The sequence below is a fragment of the Cetorhinus maximus genome, chromosome 1 (assembly GCF_964194155.1).
Source record: "Cetorhinus maximus chromosome 1, sCetMax3.hap1.1, whole genome shotgun sequence".
NCBI classification, from domain to species: domain Eukaryota; kingdom Metazoa; phylum Chordata; class Chondrichthyes; order Lamniformes; family Cetorhinidae; genus Cetorhinus; species Cetorhinus maximus.
The window spans coordinates 236,762,942-236,788,924 of NC_135879.1; the positions used below are offsets into that span (position 1 = coordinate 236,762,942).

General features: G+C 48.9%; 2 protein-coding genes across 4 annotated transcripts in view; one reads left to right on the forward strand and one right to left on the reverse strand.

Moving 5' to 3' along the window:
• Positions 1 to 11,814, reverse strand: part of LOC144688141 (INSYN2B protein-like) — a 133,869-nt gene extending 122,055 nt beyond the window's left edge. For 2 of the 3 annotated variants that reach the window (XM_078554709.1, XM_078554706.1), the window contains exon 1: positions 11,606 to 11,811. The gene's annotated coding sequence lies outside the window, so the exon portion shown is untranslated. Of the gene's footprint in view, positions 1 to 11,605 lie in introns of all 3 variants that reach the window. The other variant, XM_078554707.1, reaches the window with a different exon arrangement.
• LOC144688041 (dedicator of cytokinesis protein 2-like) overlaps positions 1 to 25,983 on the forward strand; it is a 1,154,257-nt gene that overhangs the window by 601,448 nt on the left and 526,826 nt on the right. The window lies entirely within an intron of this gene.

Genomic DNA, 25,983 nt, shown 5'->3' on the forward strand with positions numbered 1-25,983 from the left:
AAGGGACTTGGGAGTCCTAGTCCAGGATTCTCTTCAGGTTAACTTGCAGGTTGAGTCGGTAGTTAGGAAGGCAAATGCAATGTTGGCATTTATTTCGAGAGGACTAGAATATAAAAGCAGGGATGTGCTGCTGAGGCTTTATAAGGCTCTGGTCAGACCACATTTAGAATATTGTGAGCAATTTTGGGCCCCGTATCTCAGGAAGGATGTGCTGGCCCTGCAGAGGGTCCAGAGGAGGTTCACGAGAACGATCCCAGGAATGAAAGGCTTAACATATGAGGAACATTTGAGGACTCTTGACGTTTATACTTGATGGAGTTTAGAAGGATGAGGGGGGATCTGATTGAAACTTACAGAATACTGAAAGGCCTGGATAGAGTGGACGTGGGGAAGATGTTTCCATTAGTAGGAGAGACTAGGACCCGAGGGCACAGCCTCAGAGTAAAGGGAAGACCTTTTAGAACAGAGATGAGGAGAAACTTCTTTAGCCAGAGAGTGGTGAATCTATGGAATTCATTGCCACAGAAGGCTGTGGAGGCCAGGTCATTGAGTGTATTTAAGAGCAAGATAGATAGGTTCTTGATTGGTAAGGGGATCAAAATTTTACGGGGAGAAGGCGGGAGAATGGGGTTGAGAAACTTATCAGCCATGATTGAATGGCGGAGTAGACTCGATGGGCCGATTGGCCCAATTTCTGCTCCTATGTCTTATGGACAATGCAGCCTGCTTGATCTGCACCCCATCCACCACCTTAAATATTCACTTCCTCCACCACCGATGCACAGTGGCAGCAGTGTGTACCATCTGCAAGATGCAAGGGTGGCAGCAACTCACCAAAGCTTCTTCAACACACCTTCCAAACCCACAACCTCTACCACCTAGAAGGACAAGGGCAGCAGATGCATGGGAACACCACCACCTGGAAGTTCCTTTCCAAGCCAGACACCATCCTGATTTAGAACTGTATCGCTGATCCTTCACTGTCACTGGATCAAAATCATGGAACCCCACCCCCTTCCCTAACAGCATTGTGGGTGTACGTACACCACATGGACTGCAGCGGTTCAAGAAGGCAGTTCACCACCACCTTCTCAAGGGCAGCTAGGGATAGACAATAAATGCTGGCCCAGACAACGATGCTCACATGAAAGAATAAGAAGTGAATCACCTGAATCCCAGTATTAACCCTTGCAGAATTCGGCAGCACACAGACAAGCCATTCAGCATCAATGCCTGCTGTCCATTTCTTTTGTAAAATCTACCAGTCATTCACGCTGCTCCCTCACACTTCCATTAATATTCTGCCTCTTAGTCTCAGGAATTGCCTAACTCCATTTCTGAACAATTTATAGGACAGCTCCACATGCTGACCACCCTCTGTGCAAAGAAATATGTTTTCTAATCTTCCTTTTATTTATTTATCAACTCGACCTGCCTATGTACAGGGGAATTGGTACATAAATATATTGATTTCTGGATTGTGAAAACTGCCCGATTCAGGAGAAAGGAGAAAACATTGCAAGTCACCGGAAGGAGAAAGAGAGCAATAAAGAAACCGAGGGATATTGGGATAGAGCGGGAAAGTCGATTTGAGGTAGAGGATGATTTTGCTGAGTGTCGGAGCAGCTTTGATGAGCTGAATGGCCTACTCTATACTCCATCTCCTATTTCTTCTGTTCTTATGTCACAGAATCAAAGGGAGATAAACGATTAAACAGAAAGGAACATTATAAATGGCACGTGTGTGTGAAAGAGCGAGAGGGGGGCGGTCGGCAGATGATAGCCAGAGATAGTGTAAGTAGAAAGGAAGAGATAGACAGAAGTTAGGACAGGCAGCTTCAGTGAGGTAAGGCAAGGAACAGCAAAGAGAGAAAGACAGTTGGCACACAGAGGAAGGCAATAGGCACAGAGATAAGTTTGTCAAAGAGAGATGTCGGATAGAGATGGAGTACAGAGAAATAAAGAGAGCCCGAGGGCGAGAGAGAGAGGCAGCAAAGAGGCTGCAGAGAAACAGAGACAACACAAAGAGGCAGGTAGAGGGCGGAACGTTCCGGATTGAAGTGGAAGTTCGGTGACGGATGGGGATGTGCGACTGATTCCCGCTGGGGAACGGGATGGCTGACCACGCGTGACCTTGCGCTGTTCAGCTCATTACTTAGGCATCTGTGTGGAGTGTGGCAAATCTTGTGGCAGGACCAGGCAGAAAACCACCCTCCCCGCCCCTACCTCATGGGCTTGAAGGTTCGGGCACCATATTTATAGGGTACCAGACAGCCTCCCTCCCATTCCCCCCTGCCCACTTAGCCTGCCTCCCAGGTCCAGCCTCCGCTCCAGCCTACCCCCCTCCCCACCCCACCCCCACGCCTTCCAGCCTTTGCACAGCTTGTGTTACTGGCAGTCAGTCTGAGTGACGTTCTGAGTGGCCCCCAGGAAGGCGAAAGTTGCATCTACTGACCTTAAAAGTCATGGAAGAAGAAGTGAAGCTCGCCAGGTACACACTGCTCACATGCAGTCATCACACTGAACGTTCAAATTCTCACTTATTTCGGAGGGGGAGCTTAATTCCGGCGAGCTGGCCTTTTAATAAGCATGCACGACATGCTAATGCATGCAAAAGGGCTTCCCGACATTATTTGTTGGGAAGCTCGACCCACCTTTCAAAGTCCCGGAATCAGAATTCCAACAGTCCATCCCAACAGCCGGAAACTGATTCTTGGCCCCAAGCCAAATGAAGCTGCCCCACCCGCCAAGCTTCCCGCTGCCGACAGAGCCGGAAGATTCCACCCAGAGAGTGGGAAACAGAAGGACCGGTAGAGAGAACGAGCAGTCAGGGTGAGAGAGTGGGAGCAGGGGGCGAAAAGAGAACAGGCAGAAACAGCAGGCAGACAGGTTGGACAGGGTCACAGGCAGACTTTGTAGAGGGGAATCCAGCAGACGGACAGGGGACAGGCAGGTTGGACAGGGTCACAGGCAGACATTGTAGAGGGGAATCCAGCAGACGGACAGGGGACAGGAAGGTTGGACAGGGTCACAGGCAGACTTTGCAGACGGACAGGGGACAGGCAGGTTGGACAGGGTCACAGGCAGACACTGTAGAGGGGAATCCAGCAGACGGACAGGGGACAGGCAGGTTGGACAGGGTCGCAGGCAGACATTGTAGAGGGGAATCCAGCAGACGGACAGGAGACAGGCAGGTTGGACAGGGTCACAGGCAGACACTGTAGAGGGGAATCCAGCAGACAGACAGGAGACAGGCAGGGTGGACAGGGTCACAGGCAGACACTGTAGAGAGGAATCCAGCAGACAGAGAGAGAGAGGCAATGGGAAGGAGAGAGAAACTGTGAAAAGTGAGAGACAACTGGGACGGAGAGAGGCAGCAGAGGATAGGTAAGCCCGTCGATAGAGTAAATAGAGAAACAGCAGAAAGAAAGGGACAGCTGGGAGACAGAATAATAAGCAACAAACTGAACAAGAGTCAGCGAGACAAGTACAGTAGAGAGGGAGGACGGAGAGATACTGAAAAAGAGAAGCAGAGGAAGAAAGAGCAGCCGGGGAGAGAGGAGGATTGCCGAAGAATAATTGACAGCTAAATAGGAACTGTTTCAACATAAACATTAACATAAGTTTCTTCAACCAGCAGAAATTGCCACAGATTAGCACTTTCATTTAGAAATCAATCTGAATGCTGCAGAGACAGACAGCCAAATAAAGCAAACTAATACTCTGCTCAAAATACTTCAGACAATGAATGTGCAAACACATCTCAGCATGGGGCAAAAAATAAACCCTGCAACTTAAAGGGACACTGTCTTTGTGAACAGTGCTTGGTAAAGAAAGCATTTTGTTTGCTTACCAAGGCATGATAGAAGGTTCACAATTGTTTGCCCCGGTCACTATAGGTAGTTTTATTGGAAACACGTTGGGCAGGAAGGTTTTTACCGTTCACGGGGAAAGCTATCGCAATCATGCTTAGTATGCGCCGACGCTCAGGAGCAAGAGGCTTTCTCGTCAAAAAGGAAAGAATTTGCATTCAGCTAGCACCTTTCACAACTTGAGCCTGTCATAGAATCATAGGAAATTTATGGCACAGAATGAAGCCATTCAGCCCATCACGTCTGTGTTGGCTGAAAAAGAGTTATCCAGCCTAATCCTACTTTCCAACTCTTGGCTCAGATCCCTGTGGGCTACAGAATTTCAAGTACATATCCAATGTTTTATTTGAAATGCGATGAGGGTTTCAGACAGCATCTGAGCCACCTTTTGAGTGAAAAAAAAATTTCTCCTCAACTCCTTCTGCCAATTCCTTTACATCTATTCCCCTGAAAAATGACCTTTCTACTAACAGAAATAGGTTTGTATTATTCACCCTTTCTCTGCCCCTCGATTTCATGCACCTCGATTAAATCTTCCCTCAGCCTCTTCTGTTCTGAAGGAAACAACCCCAGCCTATTGAATTTTACAAATGATAGACGATTAAGCGCTTTTCTCTCTCCCTCATTTCCCCGCGTCGGTCGGTCAGTTTGTGCACCACGCCTCCCGTCAGAAAGACAGCGCCTCTGCCAGTGCAGCACGCCGTCAGTATTGTACTTGCAAGTGTCAGCCTAGTGTTTGAGCCTGAAATCTCTGGAGTGGGAGTCGAACCCAGAAAACCCCAGATTCAGAGGTGGCAGTGTAGCCCCAACCGGCATTTGATGAGAGAGTCTGACACAGCTCAAAAAAAAAACAATCGTTTTGCCTCTATGTTTAAAAATAAGAGACAGTGCTTCTTTAAGATTCATCTCCTCCTGCACCTATCCCCATCACTCAGGGATAATGGTGCACAGAATCAGGAAGAAAATTACAATGGGCACTTTAGACATTGTATAACCCTAGCACAAACATTAGAATTCATCTGATCTGGGAATTCGCACAAAAAACCGTGAAACCCACCCCCCTCCCTGCCCCCCCAGCATCACTAAGTTGCTTCCTGTGCACCTGTGTTTCCAACCTGTATTATGATCCTGTTGAACTTTCAAACTGTGAAAAAAATCTTTCTAATGCAGGGCATGAAAAGAAAACGCTCTAAATATATATCTCCCGACAGCCAAGTGATGTAGAACAGAGCCTTGGAGATGGGAGGCGAAGACAGGGGGTTTCCTGTATTGTCGGTCGGGAATGCACGCTCCCCCCACCCCCTCCCCCTCCCCCCCGTGGACTGTGTTCATTCATGTCAATAGGAACAGAAGTTGGCCATTCCCCCAGCCCTCGGACCCCATTCAATTAAATCATTGTCGTTTTTGTGTATTAACTCCATCTGGGACCTGTAACCTTGCCTGACAAAAATCTATCCATTTTTGAAATTTTCAAGTGATATCAGCACCGCACCTTCTCCCCCACCCCCCACCCAACATCCCCCCTCCCCACCCTGACCCAAGCACCCAATACCAGCCTCAACAGCTTTTTCAAAAAGAGAGTTTGAGATTTCGACTACCCCTTTGTGTGAAGACGTACTGAACAGTCTCGCTCTAATTTGATACCAACTTGTCCTGGGCTCTCCCTGCCGAAGGATATAGTTTTATCTTATCAATTCCTTTAATCATATTAAGCATCGCCATTAGAGTAACTAAGGACGATAAGCCTAGTCTGATAATTTAACCCTTTCAGTCCGACCAGGAACCGTGCTTGTGAATCTGCACTGCTCACCCTTCAATGCCAGTTTGTAAGGTGCAGGACCCACAACTGAACACAGTACTCCAATGTGCCTAACAAGAAAGCTTTATACAGCTGTGGCATAACATGAGTCATGATTGGCATCCCATCCGCAAACATATTCACTCCCTTCACCACCGACACACAGTAGCAGCAGTGTGTACCATCTACAAGATGCGCTGCAGGAACTCACCAAGGCTCCTTAGACAGCACCTTCCAAACCCACGACCACTACCAATCTAGAAAAATAAGGGCAGCAGACACATGGGAACACCGCCACCTGCAAGTTCCTCTCCAAGCCACTCGCCACCCTGACTTGGAAATATATCGCCGTTCCTTCACTGTCGTTGGGTCAAAATCCTGGAACTTCCTCCCTAACAGCGCTGTGGGTGTACCTACACCACATGGACTGCAGCGGTTCAAGAAGGCAGCTCACCACCAGCTTCTCAAGGGCAATGAGGGATGGGCAATAAATGCTGGCCCAACCAGTGACACCCACATCCCATGAATGAAGAAAAAAAAACATTTGTTTGTATGAATGAAGAAGAATTCAGGATATCCCCACAGGGATGCCTGCCCAATCCTAACTGTGGGGGTGGGGGGTGGGGGGGGCGTCATGACGCATTGTGCCAGTCTAACTGTGCGGGGGGGGTCATGTTGCATTGTGCCAGTTTTTTAACAGCTGCAGGATTACATGGAACATACAGTCAGGAACTGGCTGACCAGCCCAGCAGGTCCATGTCGGTGTTCAGGCTCCCACTCGAGCCTCTTCCAACCCCCCAACTCCACCTCACCCTATCCAGTATGACCTTCTACTCCTCCTCTGTTAGGGGTGGGGGGGGTTGCCATTGGAAATAAAGCAGCCAACGATGGGGCTCCTAACTTCAGTTAAGTTTTGCCAAGGCTGCGACCTTAAAAGTGCCGATGCTTTTGCTGCCTCTGTTTCACCCAGAAACTGCGATGATTTCACTCTCGCGTCACAAAAAGGAACAGGACCAGGAGCAGGAAAAAAATGTGGGCCTGCTCTTTATAAAAAAAACCGTTCTCGTTCCGTTTGGTTTTCAGAATGTAAGAGAGCCTCTGCTCAAGAACTGAAAAGTCACCCAACCCTGACCCTGCCAAGCAAACAATGTGGGAGTGTGTGGCAGCAGAGTGGTGCGAGGTCGGGGTGTGAGGTCGGGGTGCGGTGCGGGGTGGGGGTGGGGGTGGGGGTGGGGGTGGGGTGGGCGGGTCATGTGATGGAAGCTCCTGGAATAGGCCCGACCAGAGTTGGCAACCCGACCCTCCGATTCTCAGCAGGATTTACATTTCTGGTTACATTTCTTTGCTCCCATCGTCCTGTAAGAGTTACTCAGAGAAACAGCAGCGGAAAGGGAAAGTTTGCCGTGCTTGTTAACCCCGTAAACGCCGGCTTCGAGGCACAAACACAGGCCCCAGGGTGAGACGCGCAAGTGTGATGCTCAGTGTAGTTTGGAGCGGGATTTTAATAATTACAGTGGAGAAGATAATGTTCCACAGCCCTTGCATTTTAATATTCCTTATCACGTTAAACAATTCAAAGGGCTCACACCATGAATTACTTGAAGTGCAGTGACTATAAGGCAAGCATAAGATGTCAAACACAGAACTTTTTTAAGGGATTAATTTCCTGATTAAGCTGTGTATCTCTATATGGGTGTGCACGTGTGTGTGTGTCTGTCTGTCAGTCTGTGTCTGTGTGTGTGTGTGTGTGTGTGTCTGTCTGTCTGCCTGTGTCTGTCTGGGTTGTGTCTCTGTGTGTGTGTGTGTGTGTGTGTGTCTGTCTGGGTGTGTGTCTCTGTGTATGCATGAATGTGTCTGTCTGTGTATGTGACTCTGTGTATGCATGAGTGTGTCTGTCTGTGTGTGTGACTCTGTGTGTGTGCGAGTGTGTGTGTGTGTGAGTGTGTGTCTCTGTGTGTGTGTGTGTGTGTCTGTCTGGGTGTGTGTCTCTGTGTGTGTGAGTGTGTGTGTGTGTATGTGTGTGTGTCTGTCTGTCTGTGTCTGTCTGGGTGTGTGTCTCTGTGTGTGTGAGTGTGTGTGTGTGTGTCTGTCTGTCTGTCTGTCTGTCTGTCTGGGTGTGTGTGTGTGTGTGTGTGTGTCTGTCTGTCTGTCTGTCTTTGTCTGTCTGGGTGTGTGTCTCTGTGTGTGTGAGTGTGTGTGTGTGTGTGTGTGTGTCTGTTTTGAATGGGACGTAGACATATTTTTCACCCCTGACTGACTGAGATTGCAATTTTCTAACATTGCTCAAAATGGCCCAATCGAGATCCTTTGACTCTGATGCTGAACACTGGATGAGGGTGAGAAGGGGGTTGGAGGAGGAGGAGGGTAGTGATTCCAGGAATTTTCAGCCTCAACCACAGGCAAGACAGTCTGAAAATTTGGGCTTGCACCATCTGAATTTCTGATTCATGCTCGGAGCAGACGCCATGCCCCACAGATAGTCAAAAACGACACTCCCCACCAGCATTCTCAATCTACATGGAGTAATACTCCCCACCAAAACTGCCCACTGAAAGGGGAGACACTCCTGGCTTACACAGTGACACTCCCTAGCTAAAAGTGGGCAACACTCCCCACTGACAGGGGAGACACTCCCCATCGACACTCCCCACTGACAGGGGAGACACTCCCCACCGACACTCCCCACTGACAGGGGAGACACTCCCCACCGACACTCCCCACTGACAGGGGAGAAGCTCCCCACCGACACTCCCCACTGACAGGGGAGACACTCCCCATCGACACTCCCCACTGACAGGAGAGAAGCTCCCCACCGACACTCCCCACTGACAGGGGAGACACTCCCCACCGACACTCCCCACTGACAGGGAAAACACTCCCCATCGACACTCCCCACTGACAGGAGAGACAATCCCCACTGACACTCCCCACTGACAGGGGAGACACTCCCCACTGACACTCCCCACTGACAGGGGAGACACTCCCCACTGACACTCCCCACTGACAGGGGAGACACTCCCCATCGACACTCCCCACTGACAGGGGAGACACTCCCCATCGACACTCCCCACTGACAGGGGAGACACTCCCCATCGACACTCCCCACTGACAGGGAAGACACTCCCCATCGACACTCCCCACTGACAGGGGAGACACTCCCCATCGACACTCCCCACTGACAGGGGAGACACTCCCCACTGACAGGGAAAACACTCCCCATCGACACTCCCCACTGACAGGGGAGACACTCCCCACTGACACTCCCCACTGACAGGGGAGACACTCCCCATCGACACTCCCCACTGACAGGGGAGACACTCCCCACTGACAGGGAAAACACTCCCCATCGACACTCCCCACTGACAGGGGAGACACTCCCCACTGACACTCCCCACTGACAGGGGAGACACTCCCCATCGACACTCCCCACTGACAGGGGAGACACTCCCCATCGACACTCCCCACTGACAGGGGAGACACTCCCCACCGACACTCCCCACTGACAGGGGAGACACTCCCCATCGACACTCCCCACTGACAGGGAAAACACTCCCCACTGACACTCCCCACTGACAGGGGAGACACTCCCCACTGACACTCCCCACTGACAGGGGAGACACTCCCCACTGACACTCCCCACTGACAGGGGAGACACTCCCCACTGACAGGGGAGACACTCCCCATCGACACTCTCCACTGACAGGGGAGACACTCCCCACTGACACTCCCCACTGACAGGGGAGACACTCCCCACTGACAGGGAAAACACTCCCCATCGACACTCCCCACTGACAGGGGAGACACTCCCCACTGACACTCCCCACTGACAGGGGAGACACTCCCCATCGACACTCCCCACTGACAGGGGAGACACTCCCCATCGACACTCCCCACTGACAGGGGAGACACTCCCCACCGACACTCCCCACTGACAGGGGAGACACTCCCCATCGACACTCCCCACTGACAGGGGAGACACTCCCCACCGACACTCCCCACTGACAGGGGAGACACTCCCCACTGACACTCCCCACTGACAGGGGAGACACTCCCCATCGACACTCCCCACTGACAGGGGAGACACTCCCCATCGACACTCCCCACTGACAGGGGAGACACTCCCCATCGACACTCCCCACTGACAGGGGAGACACTCCCCACTGACACTCCCCATTGACAGGGGAGACACTCCCCATCGACACTCCCCACTGACAGGGGAGACACTCCCCACCGACACTCCCCACTGACAGGGGAGACACTCCCCATCGACACTCCCCACAGACAGGAGAGACACTCCCCATCGACACTCCCCACTGACAGGGGAGACACTCCCCACTGACACTCATCACTGACAGGGGAGACACTCCCCATCGACACTCCCCACTGACAGGGGAGACACTCCCCACTGACACTCATCACTGACAGGGGAGACACTCCCCACCGACACTCATCACTGACAGGGGAGACACTCCCCACCGACACTCCCCATTGACAGGGGAGACACTCCCCACCGACACTCATCACTGACAGGGGAGACGCTCCCCATCGACACTGCCCACCAACAGGGGGGGAGACGCACCCCACTGACAGGGGGGATTCCCCACCGACACTCCCCCACCGACGGGATACGCTCCTCATTAACACTCCCCACCGACAGGGAGGAAGAAACTCCGCACTGACACTCCCCCACCAACAGAAGAGACACTCCCCATTGACAGGGGAGACGCTCCCCACTGACAGGGGAGACACTCCCCATCGACACTCCCCACTGACAGGGGAGACACTCCCCATCGACACTCCCCACTGACAGGGGAGACGGTCCCATTGACAGGGGAGACGCTCCCCATTGACAGGGGAGACGCTCCCCACCGACATGGGGGAGACACTCTCTAGCGATAGGAAGGAAATTGGTAGGCTGACGCTCCCAGTGCTTTACTGAGGGAGTGTTGCCATGTCAGCAATTATCTGATCATCATCTCATTGCTGTCTGTGGAACCTTGCTGTGTGCAAATTGACTGCATTTCCTATGTTGAAACAGTGACTACATTTCATAAACTACCTCATTAGCTGCAAAATGCAATGGGATATTGTGAGGCAAGGAAAGGTGCTATATAAATGCGAGTTCTTTCTTTCTTATAAACATGGTATGGAGTTAGGAACAGAAAGCATTGGGACTACCAATGTCTTACTTATGTTTTGGCTAAAGGGAGATTATAGAGAACATAAGGAGGCCACTTGGTTCATTGTGACTGCTGGCTCTTTTGGAGAGCTGCTTCATTTGTCCCCATTAACCCCTGCTCTTTCCATGCAGACCTGCGTTTTCCCCCTTTTCCCTTTCCTAGTCTATATCCAATTCCCTGTGGAAAGCCGCTATTGATTCTGCTTTAGCCGCACTTGCAGGCAGCACGTTCGGGGAAAGGTGCTGGCAAGGCTTGGGTCGGTGGCGGGGTGGGAGAAAAGTTTGTGAAAATAAGTTTTTAATATTGAGGTCCAGCTGCGGGTCACCTCGAAGGGTTAAGGAAATGGCTTGTCAAGAGTGCAGCTTGTTCTGAGTGGAGGAAATCAGGCATGCAGTGCTTTACACACACACGCACACACACACACACACACACCTTGCAAATGTACACACACTCCTTGTGCACACACGCTCGTGAAATTTGTAACCCATGCTCAGGCAAAAAAAAAATTACCCCCTCTCACTAAAAGCTCAGGCTAAGTCCAACAGAAAGGATTGAGACAATCAAATCCCTTGGATGCAGAGCAGAAGGCACTCCGTGCTAAAATCTCAGTGTGGCAGTGACAGAGGCTGCTTCAGCTCCACTAAATATTAGAAATGAAAGAACTAACAAAAACGTTTTTTTGAAAAATGCACGAAAGTTTCCATTCTGCAGAAAAGCAATTGCTTCTTTATATAAGTACATAAAGCCCCACCTACCTGCAGATTGACAGCAATAGCATCCTTATTTCTGCTCAATTGTGTGCACGTCTCTCTCTCTCTCTTTTTTTTTACCTCAGTAAAACAGCATTTCTGATTAGAAGTTCCCTCCCGACGAAAGCCAGAAACACCAGCTGAGGCACTCTAGACGATCCGCCTTTACTGTTGATCATCGTGGCTCTCTCGCACAGCATCTTGCAGCCAATGATTCCTCCTTCCCCGGCTCCCCCCCTCCTTCCCCCCACCCCCACCACCACCAACCCCCGCCACCCCGACCAACACCTCTCCTCGTCCCTTTCCTATTCCTCCAAGTGCAGGAGGTATATTCCACACTGGTGATCAGCCGAGCCTCCTCGTGGTAGGAATGCCGTGTTAGAGTGTGGGAGCATGTGCGAGACTTACTTCTGAGAGAGAGAGACAGTGTGTGTTTATATGTGTGTGTGTGTGTGCAAGTATGTGTGTGTGTCAGTGTGTCTTTGTGTGTGTGTGTGTGTCAGTGTGTCTGTGTGTGTGTGTGTGTGCGTGCGTGTGTGTATGTGTGTGTGTGTGCATGCGTGCGTGTGTGTGCGTGTGTGTGTGTCTGTGTGTGTGTGTGTGTGTGTGTGCATATGTGTCAGTGTGGGCTCTCACTAGCTGGCTGGATTTCAGTCTCTACCGCTCTCCAGTATTCTGCAGATGGCAGCTAGTGGAGTTCTGGAGGGGAGGAGAATGAATGTGCTTAACAAGATTCCCAGCAGCTGATGAAAGCACGTCACCCGTGAGGTAATTATGAATCCTCTCACCCATGCTGATGGGAGTGCTTTGCAGCCGGGTGTGCATGTGTGTGTGTCTGTATCGCCCCGCTCCTTCACCCACCCACCCAAAATCAATACAAGACAGCGTTGCTGTAGTTATGTCTTGTGCTGATGTGTCAGTTCCCAGACAGGGCTCTGTGGTGATTTAATACTCAGTGCAGATCCCCTGAAGTTCCACAGTCTCCTGAAGGTCTCCCTGTCCCCCGACTCCCCGCCGCCCCTCCCAACCCCGCACAATTGCAGAGCATGATGTTGGAGGAGTCATAATTACATTAAAAAGAGTCTAGAGATTGATCCCCCTGAACAATGCTGAATATGCTGGATGCAGCCAAGAGTACTGCTGCAGTGCTGGTGTCAGCTGTGGCACAGTAGGTAGCTCTCCCTCATCGGAGTGAGGAGGTTGAGGGTTTAAGCCCCCACTCCAGAAACCTGGGCACAAAATTCAGGTCGGGGCTCCGTGCACAGCAATGCCTTGTCGGAGTTGCTGAATTTTGTTAAACCGTGTCCCTGTCTGCCCTCTCAAGTGAATGCAAAACATCCACATGATTGTTTTGAAGCAGAGCAGTGGTGTTCTCCCTGGTCTCATGGCCAACACTTGTTCATCAGCCAACATGTGTGGGGAGGCAGCGACGTGCTGGTATTGTCACTGGACTATCAATCAAAAGACCCAGGGTAATGCTCTGGAGACCTGGGTTCAAATCCCACCACGGCAATAAAAATCTGGAATTAAAAGTCTGATGATGACCATGCAGCCACTGTCGAAAGTTGCAAAAACCCATCTGGTTCATTCTAGGAAGGAAATCTGCCGTCCTTACCTGGTCTGGCCTACTTGTGACTCCATTTCCACAGCAATGTGGTTGACTCTTAGCTAGTGAGCCACCCGGTTGAATCAAACCGCTACTGCGGCAATGGTTGGAAAAAGGCAGCTCACCACCACCTTCTTAAGGGCATCCGATGAATTATAAAAAAAAAAATGGCTGAAACAGACGATCTGGTAATCGGTTCACTGCTTGGCTGTCGCGTATGGTGACTACACTTCAGAAGTAATTCATAGGCTGCGAAACATTTCGGGATAACCTGAGACTGTGAAAGGTGCTATATAAATGTAAGTCCTGGTGTTATATTTGCTCTCAGCGATCATGAGCTAAGTAGCAGTGGTGTGGTTTGATGGTCTTGACCACATTCTAGAATCTGTGTCAGTGGATCCTGAGAAAAAATAATTAGCACCATCTTGAAGAAAAAAGAATGAGTCAGCTACGTGTGCTAGGGGTGGGAAACTGGCACTGATAACCCAACCCACACTGATAACCCAACCCACACCGATAACCCAACCCACACCGGTAATCCAACCCACACTGATAACCCAACCCACACCGATAACCCAACCCACACCGATAACCCAACCCACACCGGTAACCCAACCCACACTGATAACCCAACCCACACCGGTAATCCAACCCACACCGATAACCCAACCCACACCGATAACCCAACCCACACCGATAACCCAACCCACACCGATAACCCAACCCACACCGATAACCCAACCCACACCGATAACCCAACCCACACTGATAACCCAACCCACACTGATAACCCAACCCACACTGATAACCCAACCCACACTGATAACCCAACCCACACTGATAACCCAACCCACACTGATAACCCAACCCACACCGATAACCCAACCCACACCGATAACCCAACCCACACCGATAATCAAACCCACATTGATAATCAAACACACATTGATAACCCAACCCACACTGATAATCAAACCCACACCGATAACCCAACCCACACCGATAACCCAACCCACACTGATAACCCAACCCACACCGATAATCAAACCCACATTGATAATCAAACCCACATTGATAATCAAACCCACATTGATAATCAAACCCACACCGATAATCAAACCCACATTGATAATCAAACCCACACCGATAATCAAACCCACACCGATAATCAAACCCACACCGATAATCAAACCCACATTGATAATCAAACCCACACCGATAATCAAACCTACATTGATAATCAAACCCACATTGATAATCAAACCCACACCGATAATCAAACCCACATTGATAATCAAACCCACACCGATAATCAAACCCACATTGATAATCAAACCCACATTGATAATCAAACCCACATTGATAATCAAACCCACACCGATAATCAAACCCACACCGATAATCAAACCCACACCGATAATCAAACCCACATTGATAATCAAACCCACATTGATAATCAAACCCACACCGATAATCAAACCCACACCGATAATCAAACCCACATTGATAATCAAACCCACACCGATAATCAAACCCACATTGATAATCAAACCCACATTGATAATCAAACCCACACCGATAATCAAACCCACATTGATAATCAAACCCACACCGATAATCAAACCCACATTGATAATCAAACCCACATTGATAATCAAACCCACACCGATAATCAAACCCACACCGATAATCAAACCCACACCGATAATCAAACCCACATTGATAATCAAACCCACATTGATAATCAAACCCACATTGATAATCAAACCCACACCGATAATCAAACCCACATTGATAATCAAACCCACACCGATAATCAAACCCACATTGATAATCAAACCCACATTGATAATCAAACCCACATTGATAATCAAACCCACACCGATAATCAAACCCACACCGATAATCAAACCCACACCGATAATCAAACCCACATTGATAATCAAACCCACATTGATAATCAAACCCACACCGATAATCAAACCCACATTGATAATCAAACCCACATTGATAATCAAACCCACATTGATAATCAAACCCACACCGATAATCAAACCCACACCGATAATCAAACCCACATTGATAATCAAACCCACACCGATAATCAAACCCACATTGATAATCAAACCCACACCGATAATCAAACCCACATTGATAATCAAACCCACACTCTATCACCTTGAAACGTATCCAAGTTTTTCCCACAATGCAATGTGAAGTACAATGACTATTCTGTAGCCTTTTTCTGCACGGTAAGATCCCACAGACAACATGTGACAAGTAGCTGGTTAATCTGCTTTCCCTTTTGTATTGATTGGTAGATATATCTCAATCTGGTTGTAGCTAGGGTACTACTAGAATGGTATTGGAACTGAGAGGTCGTACCTAATGAAGAGATTGAGCAGACTGGAGCTCTTTCCTCCAGCGGACAGAAGGCTGAGGTCTGACCTGACTGAGGTCTTCAAGATTCTGAATTGTTTTGATCGGGTGGATGTTGGAAAGATGTTTTCACTTGCAGTGGAGACCAGATGGCCAGTGGAGACTAATGACACTTCCTGCACAAATGGTTATCCAGGATACAGGAAGTGTCCTGGAGTTCCCACGTGGCACAGGATGTACACTACAGAGGTTGGAGCTACCCTGCCATTCCTCTATATGTTCGATAATAAATCTTACAACTATTAATAACCCTTTATGATCCACCTTACTTCCACTAATAAACCTTACTACTTAAAAAATATAAAACATTTCATAGGTACTTACTTCCATTCCGTTGATTTCACTTAAATAGGAGGAAACTGAATGCTTTATTTAACCTATGTTTATTTTAAAGAGAATATTTGATAACCCAGCTGCTTAGACTAACTTCCTAACTGTGGAAAAAGAGAAACACAGCAGCAATATTTACCAGCCAATCAACTCATAGCCTCCCTGTGATCTGACAATTTGATTTTTCTTTCTTCTCATTTTTTCAAACTCCAGCACACACCACCACCCCATCACCCCCAGCCACCTTACCTCCCCGCTGCCAATCTACTTCAGCTCCCGATTCTCTTCTCAGGCATGTGATAGGCCTTGAGCTTGGGCCTTATTTGCAGGATTGTTAGTGCAGAAGGAGGCCATTTGGCTCTTTGAATGAGCATTATGACTCAGTACCATTCTCCTGCCTTTTCCCAATAACCCTGCACATTGTTCCTATTTAAATAAACATCTAATGCCCTCTTGAATGCCCCAATTGAACCTGCCCCCACCACACTTCCAGGCAGTGCATTCCAGACCCAGACCACTCACTGTGTGAAAAAGCTTTTTTCTCACATCGCATTTGCTTCTTTTGCAAATCACATTAAATCTGTGCCCTCTTGTTCTCGATCCTTTTACGAGCGGGGACAGTTTCTCCCTATCTACTCTGTCTAGCCCCCTCATGATTTTGAACACCTCTATCAAATCTCCTCTTAGCCTTCTCCTCTCCCGGGGGAACAGTCCCAACTTCTCCAATCTATCTTCATAATTGAAGTTTCTCATCCCTAAAACCATTTTTGTAAACCTCTTTTGCACTCTCTCCAATACGTTCACATCCTTCCTAAAGTGTGGTGCCCAGAACTGTACACAATGTTCCAGTTGAGGTTCAACTTGTATCCTATACAAGTTCAGCATAACCTCCCTGCTCTTGTACTCTATACCTCTATTAGTAAAGCCTAGTATTCTGTATGCTTTATTAACTGCTCTTTACACCTGTCCTGCCATCATTAATGACTTATGCACATATACACCCAGGTCCCTCTGCTCCTGCACACCCTTTAGAATTGTACCCCTTATTTTATATGGTCTCTCCATGTTCTTCCTACCAAAATGAATCACCAATTTATCTTCCCCCTGATGCTCCCAATTTCTATGGGTCGGCCCCAACTCCTGAGTGTCTCCTCGGGTAAGTGATAGACGCCAAACCTTCAAGCATTCCCTTCAACTATTTATCCAGTAGCTTTTTGACTGTTATTGTTGAATCGGTGTCCACCACCTTTTCAGTCAGTTAATTCCAGATTATAACATCACTATTCCCACTGATGCACAGTGGCAGCAGTGTGTACCATCTACAAGGTGCACTACAGCGCTCATCAAGGTTCCTACGACAACATCTTCCAAACCTGTGACCTCTACCACCTAGAAGCACATGGGAACATCACTACCTGCAAGTCCCCTCCAAGCCGCACACCATCCTGACTTGGAACTGTATCGCCATTCCTTCACTGTCACTGGGTCATATTCCTGGATCTCCCTTCCTAACAACACTGTGGATGTACCTACACCATTTACACTACAGCAGTTAAAGATGGCGGGTCACCACCACCTTTTCAAGGGCAGTTAGAGGTGGGCATCCTGTGAACAAGTTTAAAAAAAAATGGATAGCCCAACCAACATGTATGAGCACCAGTGCCTCAGGAAGCTCTGGCTTTGATGGCCGGTCACTGCTGATATCTTCATCCTCATGCTGTAGGATCACTTTTCCATTGGACTAGGTGGACACCTTTTGCCAGTGGGCCACAAGGTGCCTGTCACTGAAGGCCCACCATCCTACATCCCTTAACCCTGTGTCTCTGACTCTTGGCAACTTGTGCAATCTCTTCTCTTGCAAAGGAGAGAAAGCAGGGAGATGGGAGTATTAGGAATGACTTGTGGTTAGAGCTGGGAAGGATTCCATTTGTCTATAGTGAGGCATGGGTGGCAGAGAACAGTACATTGAGGGTCATTGCGAATGTCAGCTGCTCAGATGGGCATGTCAGGTGCCTGCAAACAAAGAAATGAGCAAGCGTGTTGACCAGCGATATACTGTGCTGGAGAATGCTAGGCAAGTCAGAGCAGGGGACTGTGTTACACCACTCACCTGTCACACCCTCCTGGTCCACTATCTCCAGGTAAGAGGAGCCACTGCTCACATTCTTGGCCACTTCCATGCATGTCTGCTTGGTTGAGAAAGGTACCCTCTACTTCTGTCTGTGGGAGAGTTCACCTCACTGCATCCCATCAGCACCCTCAGCAGGACCTCCATGTAAGACTGAGCGACCCTGGAGAACAGCCTTTTCAGGTCTGCCTTACCATTCCTGTGGTAAGTCCTGGTGGGCTTCTCTGAAACTTGCCATGATCCCTTTAATTAGAAGTACTTCCTCTGACAAAATGGTCATGTCAAGAACATAAGAAATAGGAGCAGGAGTAGACCACATGGCCCACTGAGCCTGCTCCGCCATTCAATGCGATCATGGCTGATCTTGGGTTTCAACTCCACTTCCCCACCCGCTCCCCATATCCCTCGATCCCCTCAGAGACCAAAAATCTGTCTATCCCAGCCTTAACTGTATTCAATGATGGAGCATCCACAACCCTCTGGGGTAGAGAATTCCAAAGATTCACAACCCTTTGAGTGAAGTAGTTTCTCTTCATCTAAGCCCCTTATGCTGAGACTTTGCCCCCCGTGTTTTAGATTCCCCGACCAGCGGAAACAATCTCTCAGCGTCAAGCCCCTTCAGGATCTTGTGTGTTTCAATGAGATTGCCTCTCATTCGCCTAAACTCCAGAGAATATAAACCTAATTTACTCAGCATCTCATCATAGGACAGCCTCCTCATCCCAGGGACCAATTTAGTGAGCCTTCATTGTACCCCTTCCAATGTAAGTATATCCTTTCTTAAATATGGAGATTAAAACATTTTTTATTCATTCATGGGATGTGGGCTTTGCTGGCTGGGCCAGCATTTATTGCCCATCCCCAGTTGCCCTTGAGAAGGTGGTGGTGAGCTGCTTTCTTGAACTGCTGCAGTCCCTGTGGTGTAGGTACACCTACAGTGCTGTTAGGAAGGGAGTTCATGGATTTTGACTCAGCGACAGTGAAGGAACGGTGATATATTTCCAAGACAGGATGGTGAGTGACTTAGCGGGGAACTTCCAGCTGGTGGTGTTTCCATCTATCTGCTGCCTTTGTCCTTCTAGATGGTAGCAGTCATGGGTTTGGAAGATGCTGCCTATGGCCTCATTGATTCTTGATTATCGATTTAAATATGGTAGACCTGCTCCCAATTTTGGCACCCGCCCAACACCCTCGTGTTGTGGGTGTGAGCTTGAGGGTGGGTGGGAAGGTGGTGGGCTGGGTACCTGCCCTATGTTAGGTGCGCCCCCTGCCAAAAACATGCCCAGCATGGCACATGAAATGGAGCCCTGTGTGTCCATAAAACTAGCCCGTGTCCTTCGCAGGTGCAGCTGCTATAAGCTTAGGAAAAGTGTCCTTTTCTAAAAAGCTCAATACATATGTATGTCCAGCCGAAGACGTCATAAAGTAGTATTTTACATAACACATCTTCAGAACATTACATTTCCGTCTAGCTTTGTATAATCAGCAAACTTAGATACATTACTCATGTCTCGTCAGCTAAATCATTAATAAAGATTGTAAATAGCTGAGGCTCCAGCACTGATCCTTGCAGCATTCCACTGTTCACTGCCTGCCAACTTGAAAAAACCCAGTTTATGCCCGCTCACTGTTCTCTAGCCATTAAACAATCCTCTATCCACGCTCATATGTTACCTTCAACTCCATGAGCCCTTATTTTGCCTATGAACCTTTTGTGTGGCACCTTAGCCAATGCCTTTTAGAAATCCACGTTTACTACATCTATTCATTCCCCTTTAACTACCTTACTCGTTACATCCTCAAAAACCTCTAGTAAATTTGACAAACAGTATTTCCCTTTAGTAAAACATGGCCTGTTCCAATCATCCTATGCTTTTCTAAGTGCATTGCTAACACTTCCTCAATAATAGATTTCAGCATTTTCCCAACAATTGATGTTAGGCTCGCTGGCCTGTTGTTCCCTGTTTTCTCTCTCCCTCCTTTCTTGAAAAGCGGTGTAACATTTGCCAAATTCCAATCTGATAGGACCATTCCGGAACCTAAGGAATTTTGGAAATTCATAGCTAGCGCATTCACAATCTCTACAGCTGTCTCTTTTAGAGCCCTCGGGTAAGCCAACAGGCCCCACAGATTTGTTGGGTTTTAGTTCCTTAGGTTTCTCCAATATGTTTTCTCTGTTGATGTAAATTTCCTGAATTTCCTCACTCTTTTTGGCCCCAAGGTTACTGTTACTATCTGGTGTGAAACTTGTATCTTCTGCTGTGGAGACAGACATAGGGCAGAATTTTTCTCGAGCATGAAATATTGCGCGTTGACATCGGCTGAGCGATATTTCACTAGGCAGGCACGCAAGGGAGAGGGAGGCGCGCCCGCCATTAATTAAGAGGCCAATTAAGGCCCTTAACACACCAATTGTCTCTGAGTTTACGTAGCCCGTGCGAATTTTTGGCCGTCGCACGGGCAGGCGGGCAGGCCACAATTCGCAAAAGCTCATCCACGGGCGGGATAAGAAGGGTCAGCAGCATTGCCAATGTGAGTAGTGAGGAGTCTTGGAGAGCGTGTGCTGCTGGTTGCTTTTGTGAACTGGACAGCTTCATCTCACTTCAGAGCTGCATTTTCATCATTTCTAGGCTTAATTTCAGGACTCATTGCTGTCTTCCAAGCCCCCGGAGGCTTCAGACCATGTGGGCCCTTCCAGGTATCAGCCAGCCTTCTCTGACCCTGGTAATGGGAATTGTGGTCTTTGCTGGTGGCACCTCCTCTGAGGAGGAAGAGAGGGGCAGAAGAGAGAGGAGGCCAGGTATCCCAATGCAGCTTCCAGGGGAGCGACCTGTGGGAGGAGAGGCGCAGGCTCAAGGGGCACAAGGCCAGCAGGTAGTCCAAGGCAGAAGGGGCTACAGAAGACGTCACCATCCTGCTGCCAGGGTTTACAGGCGGTGATGCAGCAACCTCAATATGTCTGAGGTGCAATGCCAAAGGAGGCTCCGCCTCTCCAGAGAGACTATGATCTCCATTTGTCAGATGATTGGGCCTGAGATCACCTCCAACGGTGTGGATGGACACCCCATGCCAGTGGCTCTGAAGGTCACAGTGGCCCTCAACTTCTATGCCTCCGGCTCTTTCTTGGGGTCAGTGGGGGATCTTTGTAGAGTCTGCTGCCGTCATCTGGAGCACCCTGAGAGGAGCCCACAGAGACAACAGGCAGCTCTTGCACCAACGTGAGGTCGCTTTGGACCTCCCTGCTCACCATTGATGGACGGGCACCTAGCTGGGATACTGGGCGCCTCATCCAGCTCCCACACTGGCACAGACCAGCTGAGGTCATTGCCGGTGTGAGGGCTTGCAGGTCCGAGTGCATCCCCAGGGACCCCTGATTCAGCTCCGGGAGGAGCCTCTCCATGAGAGTTGCCACTCTCACCATGGAGGAGGCATTGTGCTCGGCCATGAGGGTCAGCGCATTGCTCATGCTCCGCAGGGACTCCTCCACAACGGACACCATGGCACGCATTCCCTCATGTATCTCTGCCAGCTCCTCCCGCACACCCTGCTGGACTTCCAGCACCTGCTGCCTAATGGACGACTCCAGAGGCCCATCATCAGCCATCGACTGAGCATTGTCCTGGCTCCCAGCAGTCCTCTGACTGCCGGCGCCCGGGGCGCACTCTGCCTCCGCCTGCACCTCAAGCGAGTGTGAAGTGCCCTCACCAATGTGCACTGAGATGCTAGACGCCAATCTAATGCCCTCTAAGGTGCTAGTATCTGCGCTGGTGCCTGCTTGACAGAGAGGGTGTGATGCAGGTGCATGCTCAGCATGCTGGTGCTAAGGGGTCAGGGGTGGGCCTTCAGGCATCATGGTGCCCTTTTCTTTCAATTGTCAATGGGGACTCCAGTTCCAAGGCTCTCATCAATATAGAGACTACACTAGAATGGTTGCAATAACTGACATTCTCACCTCAGTGCACTCCACTCTTACCTTCGTTTGGCACCCCAACCTCACCGCGGCTGGTTGACCAGGGTGCAATGCCGCCTCTCGAGCTCCAGTGCCTCCTGCTCATAGCGCGTGAGGATTAAGAGGTGTGGGGGTCCTCCACCAGTCTGCAACCTCTCAGTGTTGTTATGGGATTTCTTTTTCCCTGAAAGGAGAGAGGAGCATTGATTAGTCCACCCTGTACCTGCAGCGCCATTGCAGCCTGGCCAACCCCACCTGAGGAGCACCTCGCAGGGCTCAGCCGATTCATGACCCTGGAGCCACAAGGCACTCAGTCCGAGCAGCCAGGGCTCACCCCCTTGGCCAGCTCTGGCATCATTGACATTTGCCAATCACACTCTAACACCTCAGAGGTCCACGGGCATGGATGACCAGCCCTTAACTGTCCTGCACACTGATCCGTGCCAACTCCGGTACTCACCTTTCCCGATCGCAGCAGATCATGGAAGCACTTCCAGCGCTGCACCATGTGCATCTCACCACATTGTGGCTGCTGACCCTGGATGCCACCTCCTCCCGGGCCTTTTTGGTGAGGCGCAGAGGCCTCCTCTTCCCGTCTCTAGGGGACGGGGGTTTCCCTCCTGGCTGCCACCTCCCCCAGGAGGGCTGCGAGGCACTCATCCGAGAAACGCGGGGCTGGCTGCCCTACAGACCTGCCCTCCGGCCTGCCGTGGTCCAACCGTACTGGAATCCGTCGAGAGTTCAGCGTCCTTCCATGGTGGCCTTCCAGGGGCTGCCTGGGCCGCCATTGGACCCGGTGGACATCATGCCCCTGCCCCCCGCCCGCCCCTTCTCGGAGCTTCCCCAGCCCCCAATCGCGGTCCGTTCCCGATCACGGGCGGCGGTCACCTTCCCGACCTCCCCCGCCGAACCCGCCCACCCGGGGAAAAATTCTGCCCGTAAAATATTCGTCCAATGCCCCCTCCATTTCATCATTCCTCAGGATAATTTGTCCTGCCCCTGCTGGTAAGGGGACAATGTTTACATTAGCTACTCTTTTCCTCTTTATATATTTATAAAAGCTCTCATATTCTATTTTTCCCCTTTTCATCACATTTTTGATGGCCTTTTGCTGGTTTCTAAAACGCTCCCAATCCTCAGGCTTGTTACTGTTTTTTGCAAGCTTGTAAACCTCTTTTTTCAATCTAATACTATCATTAACTTCCTGACTGACTCACAGATGGGTCTTTCTTACTGAGTTTTTCAATGGAATGTAGTTTTGTTGAACATTTTGAATTTGTCTCCCACTGTACAATCACTGCCACACCTTTTAGTCTATTTACCCAAATAACCTTAGCCAGTTCTCCCCGCATACCTATGTAATTGGCTTTGTTTAAGATTCTTGTTTGCGATTGGAGCAGCTGTCAAACTTAAGATGGAATTCATTGGTATTATGATCACTATTCCCCAGTGGATCTTTTACTATGGCGGTGGCATAGTGGTATTGTCACTGGACTGGTAATCCAGAGACCCAGGATAACGCTCTGGGGACTCGGGTTCGAACCCCATCCATGGCAGATGGTGGAATTTGAATTCAATAAAAATCTGGAATTAAGTCTAATGATGACCATGAAAACATTGCCGATTGTCGTAAAAACCCATCTGGTTCACTAATGCCCTTTAGGGAAGGGAATCTGCTGCCCTTACCTGGTCTGGCCTACACCTGACTCTAGATCTGCAATAATGTGGTTGACTCTTAAATGCCCTCTGAACAAGGGCAACTAGAGATGGGCAATAAATGCTGGCCTAGCCAGCGATGCCCACATCCCATGAATGAATAAAAAAAAATACTAATTATCCCTGCTTCACTACACGATACTAGATCTAAGATAGCTTTAACCCTGGTCGGTTCCACAACATACTGCTCGAAGAAACTGTTATGAAAACATTCTACAAACTCATCTTCTCAACCAAGTCCCAGTCTATATGAGAATTAAAGTCCCACACAATTATAACTGCCTTTGTCATAAGCTCCAAAAATTTCTTCTTTAATGCTCTGTCCAGTGATATAACTATTGTTAGGGAGCCTACCAACTACCCCCACCGGTGCTTTCTGATTCTTAATATCCCTAATTTCCACTCATACTGTTTCTACTTCATGATCTTCTGAGGCCAAACTCTTTCTCACTAACGGACTTATGCCATTCTTTACTATCAGGGCTACCCCCCACCCCCCCAATTCTTTGCCATTCCGTCTGTCTTTCTGAAATATTGCATGTCCTTGAATATTTAATTCCCAACCTTGATCACTTTGTGATCAGTGGTGGAATTTTATAGCCCCGTCACTGCGGGGGGGCGGGTCCATTCAAAAGTCCATTGACTTTGACGGGACCCTGAAATTCCTTCCCATGTTTCTGTAATGTTGAATAGATCTAAAGCACTTACCTCTATTTGTGCCACTCGTTCATCCATCTTATTGCAGATACTTCATGCATTCAGATAAATAACCTCTAATTTCATTTTTTTACTTCAATTTCCTGCAATGACCTTATTCGCTGATGTACGATCTTGTTAAACTCTCTGCCCCTTCCTATCCCATTCTGCTTTCCTTTACCCGCATCACTAATTGTTCTGATGCCTTGACCTTTCTCTTTGGATTTTTAAATCTCCCTTCGCCCAAAACCTCTTCCCCCCACCCACTGCCACCCCCACCCCCTCCTCCCCGTCTCCCCCCCAATCTCACTGTTAGTTTAAAGCCTGTCCACAGCCCTAGTTATATAATTGGGCAGGACACTGGTGAAGCCCATCCCAACAGAATAGTTCATTCCCACCTACCCTCCCTGACTGGACGGGCAAGCTGGAGCTAGCTTCTTAATTGGTGTGCTCTGGTAAAGAGCGACCATGAGGCCCATTACCATGGCGATCGGTTTCCTGCCCTAAAAACAGGTCTCAACATATGAGAAAAGATTAAGTCAGGAAAATTCAACTCATAATCACTGTTGTGATGTAGAAAACACAGCAGCCAATTTGCGCACAGCAAAATTTCACCAACAGCAATGAGAAGATCATCTGCTTTCAGGAAGGTCGGGTTGATATTGGTCGGGACCCCCTGGCAAGAACTTCCCTGCTCCTCTTCTAGGTAGCACTGATCTTTCATGTCCACCCAAAAGGGTAGGCAAAAGCTTTCAAGCATCAACGAAAGACAATTAATTCCAGTTAGAGAAACATTTGATTATCTTCCCCTCCCAAGTTTTGCCAGGGTCCAGTTTTGGTGTAGCGACCTGCAGTCAGATAAAAACAGGACAGCACCTGCCTGCTTTTTAAAAAAAAATTGCTGCGTTTTTAAAAGAAACATCACCTATCTCACGTACACCTACCATTCCACATTTCCTCCCAGTCTGAGCCCCTTAGCTCAGCCTCTCCCTCTCCTCATGTACAAATCCTACGACGGAGCGCACAATGATAACAGGAATACCTACAATATGCACAGAGCAATGTCGGGAGTGTTTCTGTACACATTATACATAAATATCTTTGCTCTCTTTTCATTTAATGGATGTTTTGACTGTATATTGTTATGTCAAAAATCTTGTCAACATTCGTCAACAAATCTCGCAATAACAACTCGCACAAGCAATTCTTGACAGCTGGTGCCTTTGTGATCCAGAGTAAAACTGATTAATGCTTCATGTAAAAAAAAAACTCAATAGATCAACATCTCGATTCCTTGATATAACGTGCGTACAAGATGTGATTTTTTTTAAAAATGTCAATTAGTTTTGAAGACTGGTTCCCTGCACGCTCTTTGGAATTGGCAGGAAGTGCAGCCATTTTAACCATGTTGCCATTTTGAAGAATGAGCCATTAAGAATAGGGATTAGGTTTCTGGCTTCCTAATCCCTTCCCGACCCCACTTCACCAATGACTCAGTTGCCAGCTTGTCAAGTTCCCAA